Here is a 10,701-nt window from a genome sequence, read left to right on the forward strand (position 1 = left end):
TTACAAATGGCCAACATCTATTTCTGTCTACTAAATTGGCATCTCCAGGAAAAGGACCAGGAATCTGCACTTTAACCCATTTCATCATGATCTTCTGAGGGACATTTAAGGGTATAAATGACTACAATATCTCAAAGAGGCTTAAGCAATTCTCTGAAAATGGTGATGAAACTGATGCCTTTGTCAAAGGACATAGCAAAATCAAGCTGGAACCCAGCTGGATAGCCTCCTCCCTGGTGGCTAACCTTCATATTGCCAGAAGATGTTATTCATGCTGCAGGGAGAGAATTGTCTTACTCAGCTTGCACTTTGTATGTGACAATACCAATCAGCAGGTAAGATGACCTCACTAATGTAAAAACAGCAAAGTCTGTTAGAGGGTAACCATCTGCTTTCTGATTGGATGTGATGCTCATATCCACATCTATTATTGCAAACCCAATCAAAAACCCATGTCAAAACCTGGTTGAAAACCCTTAGTTGAAGAAACTCTGATGTTGTCTTCTTCTTTTCATAAATTTACTCTTCTCTCACACCTCAGCCTCCACTCTCTCCACTCCTCCTATCCCCCCTCACTTTTCCTTTCCCCAAGACCCACTGTTCCCTGTTTCCCTTCAGAAAAGAACAGTCCTCAAAGGGATATCAACCAAACATGGCATAACAAGATACAGTAAGATTAGGCACAAACTCTAATATCAAGGTAACCCAGTAGCAGGAAAAGAGTCCTAAGATCAAGCAAAAGAGTCAGAGATGCCCCTACTCCCACCATTATGGTCTCACAAAAACCCTAAGCTAAACAACCAGAGCTTACATGCAGAGGACCTAGCAAAGATCCTTCAGTCTCTGTAAGCCCCCATGAGCCCTACTTAGTTGATACCGTAGGCAATGTTCCCTGGGTGTCCTTGACCCCTCTGGCTCCTACAATCCTTCTATACCCTCTTCTGCTGGGTTCCCCCCTCAAAAAAAGTCAATGAAGTGATTCCTAATGATATTCTTCTGTAGTCATAAATCGGTGCCTAATCCAATCACCATCGAAGAAGCTTCCTCCAACAGCTGATGGGAGCAGATGCAGAGACACACAGCCAAACATTAGACTGTTGTCTTCTAATAGAGCATCATGCACTAGTTAAACTGCCTTCTAAATAACCTTATTTACAGTCATGGATTAGAACTACTGTCACCTTTATTCAGAGAAGCTTCCTTTTGACATTGACCAGAGGTGACTTCAAAGACTCAAAACTGATCTAAGTACTGAGAATAAAGGGCTGTTAAATGCCCAGCCATAAATGAGACATTTGTCATCACCCCCAAAGCTAAGAGATAAATTAGGAAGAAAGACCAGAAAGAAAGAGCTGGAGGAGGAAGGAAGAGTGGTGTGGAATGCTGATCTCCAGGCTTGACATGGCTGCTGCTCTCTCGAACTCACATACCTGTAAGGACCTATACAATATCTGTAAAAGATTTAAGGACCCTTAAACCCCAAGTCATGAAAGCAGGAGCAGCTGATAGAATTCCATTTCTACCTACGGATTTATACACAGTAAAGGTTGATAGGAAATTGAGACATTTTCTGTTTAGTGCTGTATTCATTGGTTAAGGTGTCCATGCTCCTATAAATAAACTCTCATACACACTTATGTAAACAACCCTATTGAAACCCATTAAATTTTACAGATACCTGAATAAATATGAACATGTAATGGAAACTAACTAGAAAAAAAAAGGAGAATTATCTAGAGCTGTGGATGGAAGTTTCTGTCCCGCCTGGTCCCACAGCCCGTTAGTCCCAAATAAACACACAGAGGCTTATATTAATTATAAATTGTTTGGCCTATGGCTCAGGCTTCTTATTGCTTACTTCTCTCTTAATTATTAACCCATTTCTATTCAACTATATATCTCTTGGCTTACAAGAGAATACCCAGGCGTCCTACCTCCCCAGGCATCTCCCTGGTAACTCATTCTCTGCATTCCTCTTCCAGGTATTCTCCTAGTCTTGTAGCCCTGCCCATAATTCCTGCTTGGCTACTGGTCAATCAGCATTTATTCATCAACCAATAAGAGAAACATATATTCACAACATACAGAAGGACATCTCCCATCATACAGTAGGAAGGAAACATGGGAGTAATGCGGTGAACATGATTAAAATACTATATGTACACACATCAAAATACCATAATAAAATTCATTATTATATACTATTAATATCTACTTACAAAAACAGAGGTAATGAATCTGAGAAAGAATGGGGGACACGAGAATTGGAGGGGAAGGGGAGTGACAAGAGTATAAATAGAGTATTTGTGTATGAAATTCTTAGAAAAATTTAAATTAAAAGTAAAATGAAGAAAATTTGCAACCTAAAATTTTTAAACTGAAAGGTGGTGATGAAGTCTAATAACGTTTTTCATACCCACCCTGCCCCTCACCACCTACTTCCTGTAATTTCTGCTAAAAGCACAAGTCTAATTGGCCCTACTTGACCTCACATCATTGAGACTCAGCACTACACTGGGTCTCTAAAGTTAAGAGGCAGAACCTGAGCACAGATGGCAGAATTTTCCAGTAGAGGTAGAAAGACAAATCCACTTAAACTTCCCCGGGAGATTTAAATTGTGCTGAGTGCTATAATGTAAATGTCTGTAAAATGTTCCCTAAATCCTGAAGAGGAATTTGGTTAAGCTTCTCTAAGGAGGTTAAATTGATTGATTGATTGATTGATTGATTGATTGAATGAATGAATGATGAGCTGATATTGTAAGGAATGGGACTGGAGAAAGTTAAGCATGTAGGAAAGCAATAAGTAGAGTCCATAAAATACTTTTTTTTAAGGAACTCTATATTGCTATCAGTAGGTAATGAGCATCCAACTATATGAATTATATATTCTCACACCAGGCCCTGTCAATAGGTATTCAAGGATATATGCAACAAAGTAATTCAGAAGGACATATGTGCTAATGTTGAATGATCTCCAAAGCACATCTTTGAAAGAACAATATACAGGACCACATGAAGTGTATGATCCCATTTATGCTTTTAAATAACACAACATCTATAGCAAGTTCTCCAAGGGCTCAGCAAATATCAGAGCAGGCAGAAAGACCTGGGACTGGAGAGATGGCTCAGCAGTTAAGAATATTAGTTACTCTATACAGGACCTGAATTCAGTCCTAGTACACACATGACAACTCACAACCATCTTTAACTCCAGTCCTAAGGGATCCAATGCCCTCTTCTGGCCTCTTCCAAGGGCATGCCACACATATGGTTCACAGATATACATACATGCATGCAAAACACCCACGCACATGAAATAAAAAGATTTTTTACAAAAAGAATGTAAGAACTGATGGATAGGAAGGAGTGCTATGAAATGCTCTCTTCTGGACATGATGTGCCATGAACTCATACAGCTGTGGTTACCTGCACAAGACCTGCATAAGAATGTCCCCCATCAGAGCAGAAAGGATATGTGATAGGTAGGGTTTTAGATGGGGGGGGAGGGTGACAGGGGAGGATGGGAGGGAGAAGGGAACTGGGATTGTCATGTAAAACAATCTTGTTTCTAATTCAAATAAAAAAATCTGCAAAAAAAATAGGAGGAGGTAGGGGAAGACACATGATGTCAGTGTCCATCCTGTACACACACAGGAACAAGTGATCACACGGTCACATACATGCATACACCTCACACAAAAGAAAGTAGAAAAAAACTCCTGATTTTCAGCATATTAAAAATAAATGCATACCTTAGCAATCACATAATGAAAAATAATCCATAATGAAAATGAACTGTAGAATGTCTCTTGTAGATATGTGTGTGTAAAATACATAAAAGAAGTTAGGAAAGGATGGGGGAAAAAAAGAATGTCCCCCATCAACATTTCATCATAGAAGAGGGAAGGGATCATGATGCTCAACCATCGAGGGACCATCGACAGTTAATGGTGACTGGGAAAGAAGTGTAACTTTCTTCAGTGGAATGGCCATTGATAAATTGTCCAAGCCCCAGCAAATAATCTCCCAATCATGCTCAAGAAAGCTACTCTAATTAAATTCAGTGGGTCACACACAAAAAGAGATATACAATTTAAAGGAGAACATGTTGGAAAGAAGGGGTTCAGTGGGAGAATATGGGAAGATGGAAGATCCAATGGGTGAAAATAACTAAAATCCATTATATGCAGTAGAAAACTGTCAACAAATAAAAAATGAAAAGGCATGAATGTGTGCATGTGTACACACTCACATGAAGGAGAATGAAGTTAGGGAAACTATAAACATATGCAAGTCTAAAGGCCAGAATCTTTGAAGAAATACACACACACACACACACACACACACACACACACACACACACACACACACACACATATATATATATATATATATATATATATATGAGAAGGTGGGAGAAAGGGCATGTTCTACTATATGCCATTTTATTGATACACTAATGTGCATGTATTAATCATTTTCTTCTTAAAGATTTATTATATATACAATGTTCTGCCTTCATGTATGCCTGCAGGTCTGAAGATGGCACCAGATCTCACTACAGATGGTTGTGAGCCACCATGTGGTTGCTAGGAATTGAACTCAGGACCTCTAGAAGAGCAGCCAGTGCTCTTGGACCTCTGAGTCATCTCTCCAGCACTAATCATTTTCTTAAAAAGGTTAATATTTTAAACACATGTTGATGGCAACTGAATAAATGATAAACTAATCCAAATGTCACTGCTTAGAAGCAGTTTTCTCCTCAGATGAAAAGTGCTCCAACACTAGATTGTTCAAATAAAACCCAATTGATTGCCAGGCCAAATGATGTAAGGGATGGATTGCAGCACTAACATTAGTGACATTAGATGCCTTTCTGGGTGTGTGAGACCATTAGTTCAGTCCCTATCTACAAAAATAAAGGAACTTCCAGGTGACCACCTGATTTCCAACCAACTAAGAGGCTCTCAGATTCTATGTCAGTGAGCTGAACCTCTATCAAGTTCAATGGAACAAGTTACCAAATCCACAACCTCATTAAAACATTTATATTTTGAAAGTCCACTAATATCCAATGAGTTCACAAGCACAGAAGAGTTATTAACCTTTTGACACTGTAACAAAAATGCCTGAGATAGATGAATTAAAGGAGGAAAGGTTTTTTTCCACTCACAGTTTCAGGCTGTAATCACTTGGCTCCAGTGTTTCTGGGAACATAATGTGGTAAGGAGCAAGTGGTAGAGGAGATCAGTCCACCTCTTGGCAGAGAGACAGAAGAGAAAGGGCTCAAGATAAAATGAGTCCTCCTAAGACCTCTTTCCTCCAACCAGGCCCACCTAGGGAATGTTCAGCTCTGACTACAGTGGTGGAATGACCCACCCATAAGGTTAAAGCCTTCATGATCGAGTCTTCTCTGACTGTGTTTGAGACCAAGCTTTCAACACTTGAGTCTCTGAGGAATATTTCATATTCAAACCATAGTAGAAATTAATTTCTGTTAACCAATATGCCAAAAGTCAAAATTATTATTGTTCAATAGGGGTAGCCAAAACATACTGCAAATATTTTTCTTTCAGAGGACTCTTTTGGTTCCTGTTAAAACTAGGTTATGCCTTATCATGCAGACACACTAAACCTGATAGAAGAGAAAGGAATAGCTTTGAACACATTTGCCATAGTAGACAACTTCCTAAAGAGATCACTGATAGCACAGGCACTTAGATCCACAAATAATAAATGGGACCTCATGAAACTGAAAATCTTCTGTAAGGCAAAGGATACCATCAGGAGGACAAAACAACAGCCTACATAATGAGAAAATACTTTTACCAACTCCACATCCAATAGAGGGATAATGTCCAAAATATATAAAGAACTAGAGAAAGTAGACATCAAAAAACTAAATAACCCAATTGAAAATTAGGTTACAGATGTAAACAGAGAATTCTCAAAAAAAGGAAACTAAATGACTGAGAAATGAATAAATGTTCACCAGCCCCTAAAACCCCAGAAAGGGCACCATACTGAACCTGAAGACATGCTAGTTACCAGAACCCTTGGCCATTTAGGCCAGAAGACCAGAGAGGAAAGAGAAACCAAGGAACAAAACACCCATTCAACAAAGATAAATGCAGGAATAAACCTATAGGTCTAGGGTGACTAGACTTATAGTCACCCCAAATCCAGATGTCTAAATGCCAATGTAAAAACACAATCAACAACAGAAAGAGCAATATGTCATCATCAGAGCCCAGCTATCCTACAATAGCAAGACCTGAACAATGCAACACAGCTGAAGTTCATTAGAAAATGAACTTAAAATGACTTTATGAAGATAATAGAGATTCTTAGGATATGAAAAATCCCTTGAAGAAACTGAGGAAAAGACAAACAAAAAAATTGGAAGAAATCAATAAATCCCTAAAAGAAAGCCAGGAAAAAACAAACAATCAGGTGAAGGAAATAGTTCAAGTCCTGAAAATGAAAACAGAAACACACACACACACACACACACACACACACACACACACACACACACACACACACACACAAATGGGGGTATCCTGAAAAGGGAAATCCTGGATAAACAAACAGAAACTACAGATGCAAGCATCAGAAATAGAATACAAGAGATGAAAGAGAGAATCTCAGACATTGACGACATGATAGAAGAAATAGATTCATCAGTCAAAAAAAAAAAAAAACATTAAATCTAAAAATTTCCTAACACAAAACATTCAGTAACTCTGGGCTACTATGAGAACACCAAACATAAAAATGATAGGAATAGGAGAAGAAACCCAGCTCAAACACCCAGAGAATATATTCAACAAAATCATAAAAGAAAATGTTTACAACCTAAATAAGGCCATGCCTATAAATGTACAAGAAGCTTACAGAACACCAAATAGATTGGATCAGAAAAGAAAATCACCAAAACACTAAACACACAGAACAAAGAAAGGATATTAAAAGTGGCAAAGGAAAAAGGCCAAGTAACATATAAAAGGCAAACCTATTAGAATCACACCCAACTTTTCAACAGACACCAAAAATCCAGAAGGGCCTGGACTGATGTCTTGCAGACTCTAAGAGACCAGAGTCAGATGAATTTAATGCAGAATTCTACCAGACTTTCAAAGAAGAGTCAATGGCAATACTCTTCAAAATATTTCACAAAATAGGAAAATAAGGAGCATTGCCAAATGCTTTCTATGAGGCTACAGTCCCCCTTATACCCAAATCATACAAAGACTCAGCAAAGAAAGAGAATTACAGACGAATTTCATTCATGAACATTGATGCAAAAATACTCAACAAAATAATGGCAAACCAAATACAAGAACACATTAAAAAGATAATTCACTATTGTAGTTGTCCTGACCCGCAGGACAGCAACCTAGAGCAAGAAGTCCAGGGAGGGGAATAGGAACAAGAGACTCGAGAGAATGACCACAAGACAGGATTCTAATCAAGTGGCAAATTTTATTTTTTCCAGTCTAGCTTATATAGTCAGTAGTGTGGGGTAAAGGGAGGGAGAGAAGAGGCCAAGAGCCAGGTATTAGTTCAAGCATGTTGTTAGAAAACTATAGAAGGAGGATATTGGCAGGGTAAAAAGTTCATGGGTGGTGGGGAGAGGGAGGGTTACCTAGGTAAGTGGTGGGACAAGGGAGGGTTGCTTAGGTAAGTGGGCCTGTGGTTGGAACAAAGGATTGACATCTGGGTCATGTTGTTCCTTCTGGGTGCTCATGCTTCTAGAAGCCATTTCTAATCAAATGACCATTCTATAACCGTGTGGCTTGCCAAGTCTGGCCTAAAGGTTCATGCCAAGCTGTATGCCTCCCAACACACTATGACCAAGTAGGCTTCATCCCAGAGATGCAAGGTAGGTTCAACATACAAAAATCTGTCATGTAATACACCACATAAACAAACTGAAAAATAAAAACCACATGATCATCTTGTTAGATGCTGAAAACCCTTTGACAAAAATCCAACACTCCTTCATGATCAAAGTCTTGGAGTGATCAGGGATACAAGGGGCATACCTAAACATGATAAAAGTAATATACAGCAAGCTGATTGCCAACATCAAATTAAATGGAGAGAAACTCAAAGCAATTCCACTAAAATCCGGAACAAGACTATCCACCCTCTCCATATAGTATTGTATATTCAATATAGTACTTGAAGTTCTAGCTAGAGCAATAGGACAACTAAAAGAAATCAAGGGGATATGTAGGAGATCCTTTTTCCCTCTGGACCTGTTGGCTACCAGTTCAAGAGGGCAAGAGGCAGAACCAGTGACAGAAAGCTTTTTTGTGTGGCCCATGAACACCAATGGTGGCGGGCCTCCAAGAGACACACTTTGGTGAATCAGCTCAACTTTATGCCAGAGTAGAGGTAATATATATGATTGGGGAGCCTGGGGACAAACCCTAATTTTCATTAAGTGTCATGTTTCTATCATAAGACTCCTAGCACAAGTCTTAGTTATCATATGTGCAGCAAGGGAGCCTTCTAGCAGGGATCTATGCCAGGTTTGAGCTAAAGAAGATCAGGTTTAGAGACAGCTTTCAGATAAGGTCAGTCCTCCAGGCCCAGGGGCATTCTCCAGATTAAGGGCTGGTAGAGGTGGTAGAGGCAGGAAGTTCTGCTGGAGGGAGGGCGCCCCATGTTGCTGAGCTATTGAGATAAGCTGCCAGGACATGGGGAGACTGTGACCTCTACCAGCCAGCAATGTCTTCCAACTGGGATAAATAGGAAAAGAAGAAGTGAAAGTATCATAATTGGCAGATGATATGATAGTATACATAATCAACCTAAAAAACTCTACCAGGAAACTCCACCAGCTGATAAATACCTTTAGTCAAGTGGCTGGATTCACGATTAACTCAAAAAAAATCCTTCCTATATACAAACAATAAATGGGTTGAGAAAGAAAGCAGAGAGTCAACACCCTTTAGAATAGCCTCAAATAATATAGAGTACCTTAGTGTAACACTAACCAAGAAAGTGAAACACCTGTATGACAAGAGCATCGTATCCTTGAAGAAAGAAACTGAAGACAATAGCAGAAAATGAAAAGATTTCCCATTCTCATGAATCAGTAGGATTAACATAGTAAAAATGGCTATCTTACCAAAAACAATCTACATATTCAGTGCAATCCCCATTAAAATTCCAACACAATCCTTTACAGACATTGAAAGAATAATACTCAACTTCATATGTTTGCTAAGCACCTACTGTACACAAAGTCACTCTTAAGAATACAAAAATGGATGTTTCATCAAAAGGGGGATTATTCTTTGTAGGGGTTTGTCTCCATTTCTGGGCTTCTCATACATTTTCTCCCTGAGTAATGTCTCCCACCCCCAATATTTCAACTTATCCTTCTAGGCATATGTCCTCCAATACTATCCCCTATCCTTTTATATCTTTCTCCTTTGAGATTTTGTAGTGTTCTGTGAACTTTGTAAGTGCTATCCATTAATGTCATTACATATGGTTGCCACATATATTCGTTTTTCCTCCTAGAAGATTCTGTGTACTTGTTCAATACCTCTCCCCCATATCATGTCCAACACTAAGCCATGTGTAAAATAGTATGTGATATCACACTGGATTTATTAGATTCCTCTAAATATGAGATCAATCCTGGATTAACTGTGTGCACCTTAATCCAATGTATCTTTATGAGAAATGGAAAACAGAGGAAAGGAAAGGGAAAGGGCCAAGAGACAGTCCATCTGAAAATAGAAGAATGTTGCTATAAGCCAAAAACACACTTTAACAAGCTTCCAAAACTTGAAGGAGTAATTGTAAGCTTTCAAAATGCCTAAAGTAATAAACTTAAAAACAGAGTAGGTTTCATCCCATAGTCACTTGGCTCTTTTGTTTAGAACTTACATTCATTATCTTTCTGTTCCTGTAATAAAACACCATAACTGAGGCAATTTTAGAAGGAAGGGTTTATTTGGGGTTATGGTTCCAGAAAATTAAGAGCCTATCATGGTAGGAGAGAGGCCTGGTAGCATGGCAGACATGGTGTCAGGAGCAGAGACCTTGCTTCTTTTTTTTAAAGATTTATTTATTATGTATATGAGTGCTCTATCTGCTTGTACATGTGCATGCCAGACGAGGCATCAGCTCCCATTATAGATGGTTGTGAGCCACCATGTGGATGCTGGGATTAAACTCAAGATGTCTGAAAGAGCAGATAGTGCTCTTAACCACTGAGCCATCTCTGCAGCCCCAAGAGCTTGCATCTTGAACCACAAGCATGAAACAGAGAAAACTGGAAGTGAGGTGGAGCCTGAAACTCTCAAAGCCCACCTCCAGTAACATGCTTCCTCCAATAAAGCCACACCTCCTAAACCTCCTCAAACAGTGACAACAACTGTTCTACTTCCCAAGACTATGGGGGACATTTCTCATCCAATGATGAGACAATATATTATGTCAGGGACAGTAGTAATAAAAATGTGTTCACCTCATGCTTGGGAAGTGAAAGAGAAGTAACAAGAGGACAAGTTCCATGATCTTCTTTGCCAGAGTCCAGCTCCAGCGAGGTTCTTGTGCCACAGGATGGATTGTGAAGTCAGTGAAGAATGAAGAGTCTGACTACCGGTTGTCTTCCAAACTGATGGCCCTGACTAGCTCAGGCCATCTTTATGTATTTATACAAATTCTAAT

Source organism: Cricetulus griseus, chromosome 8, assembly GCF_003668045.3.
Source record: "Cricetulus griseus strain 17A/GY chromosome 8, alternate assembly CriGri-PICRH-1.0, whole genome shotgun sequence".
In the NCBI taxonomy this organism is placed as follows: Eukaryota; Metazoa; Chordata; class Mammalia; order Rodentia; family Cricetidae; genus Cricetulus; species Cricetulus griseus.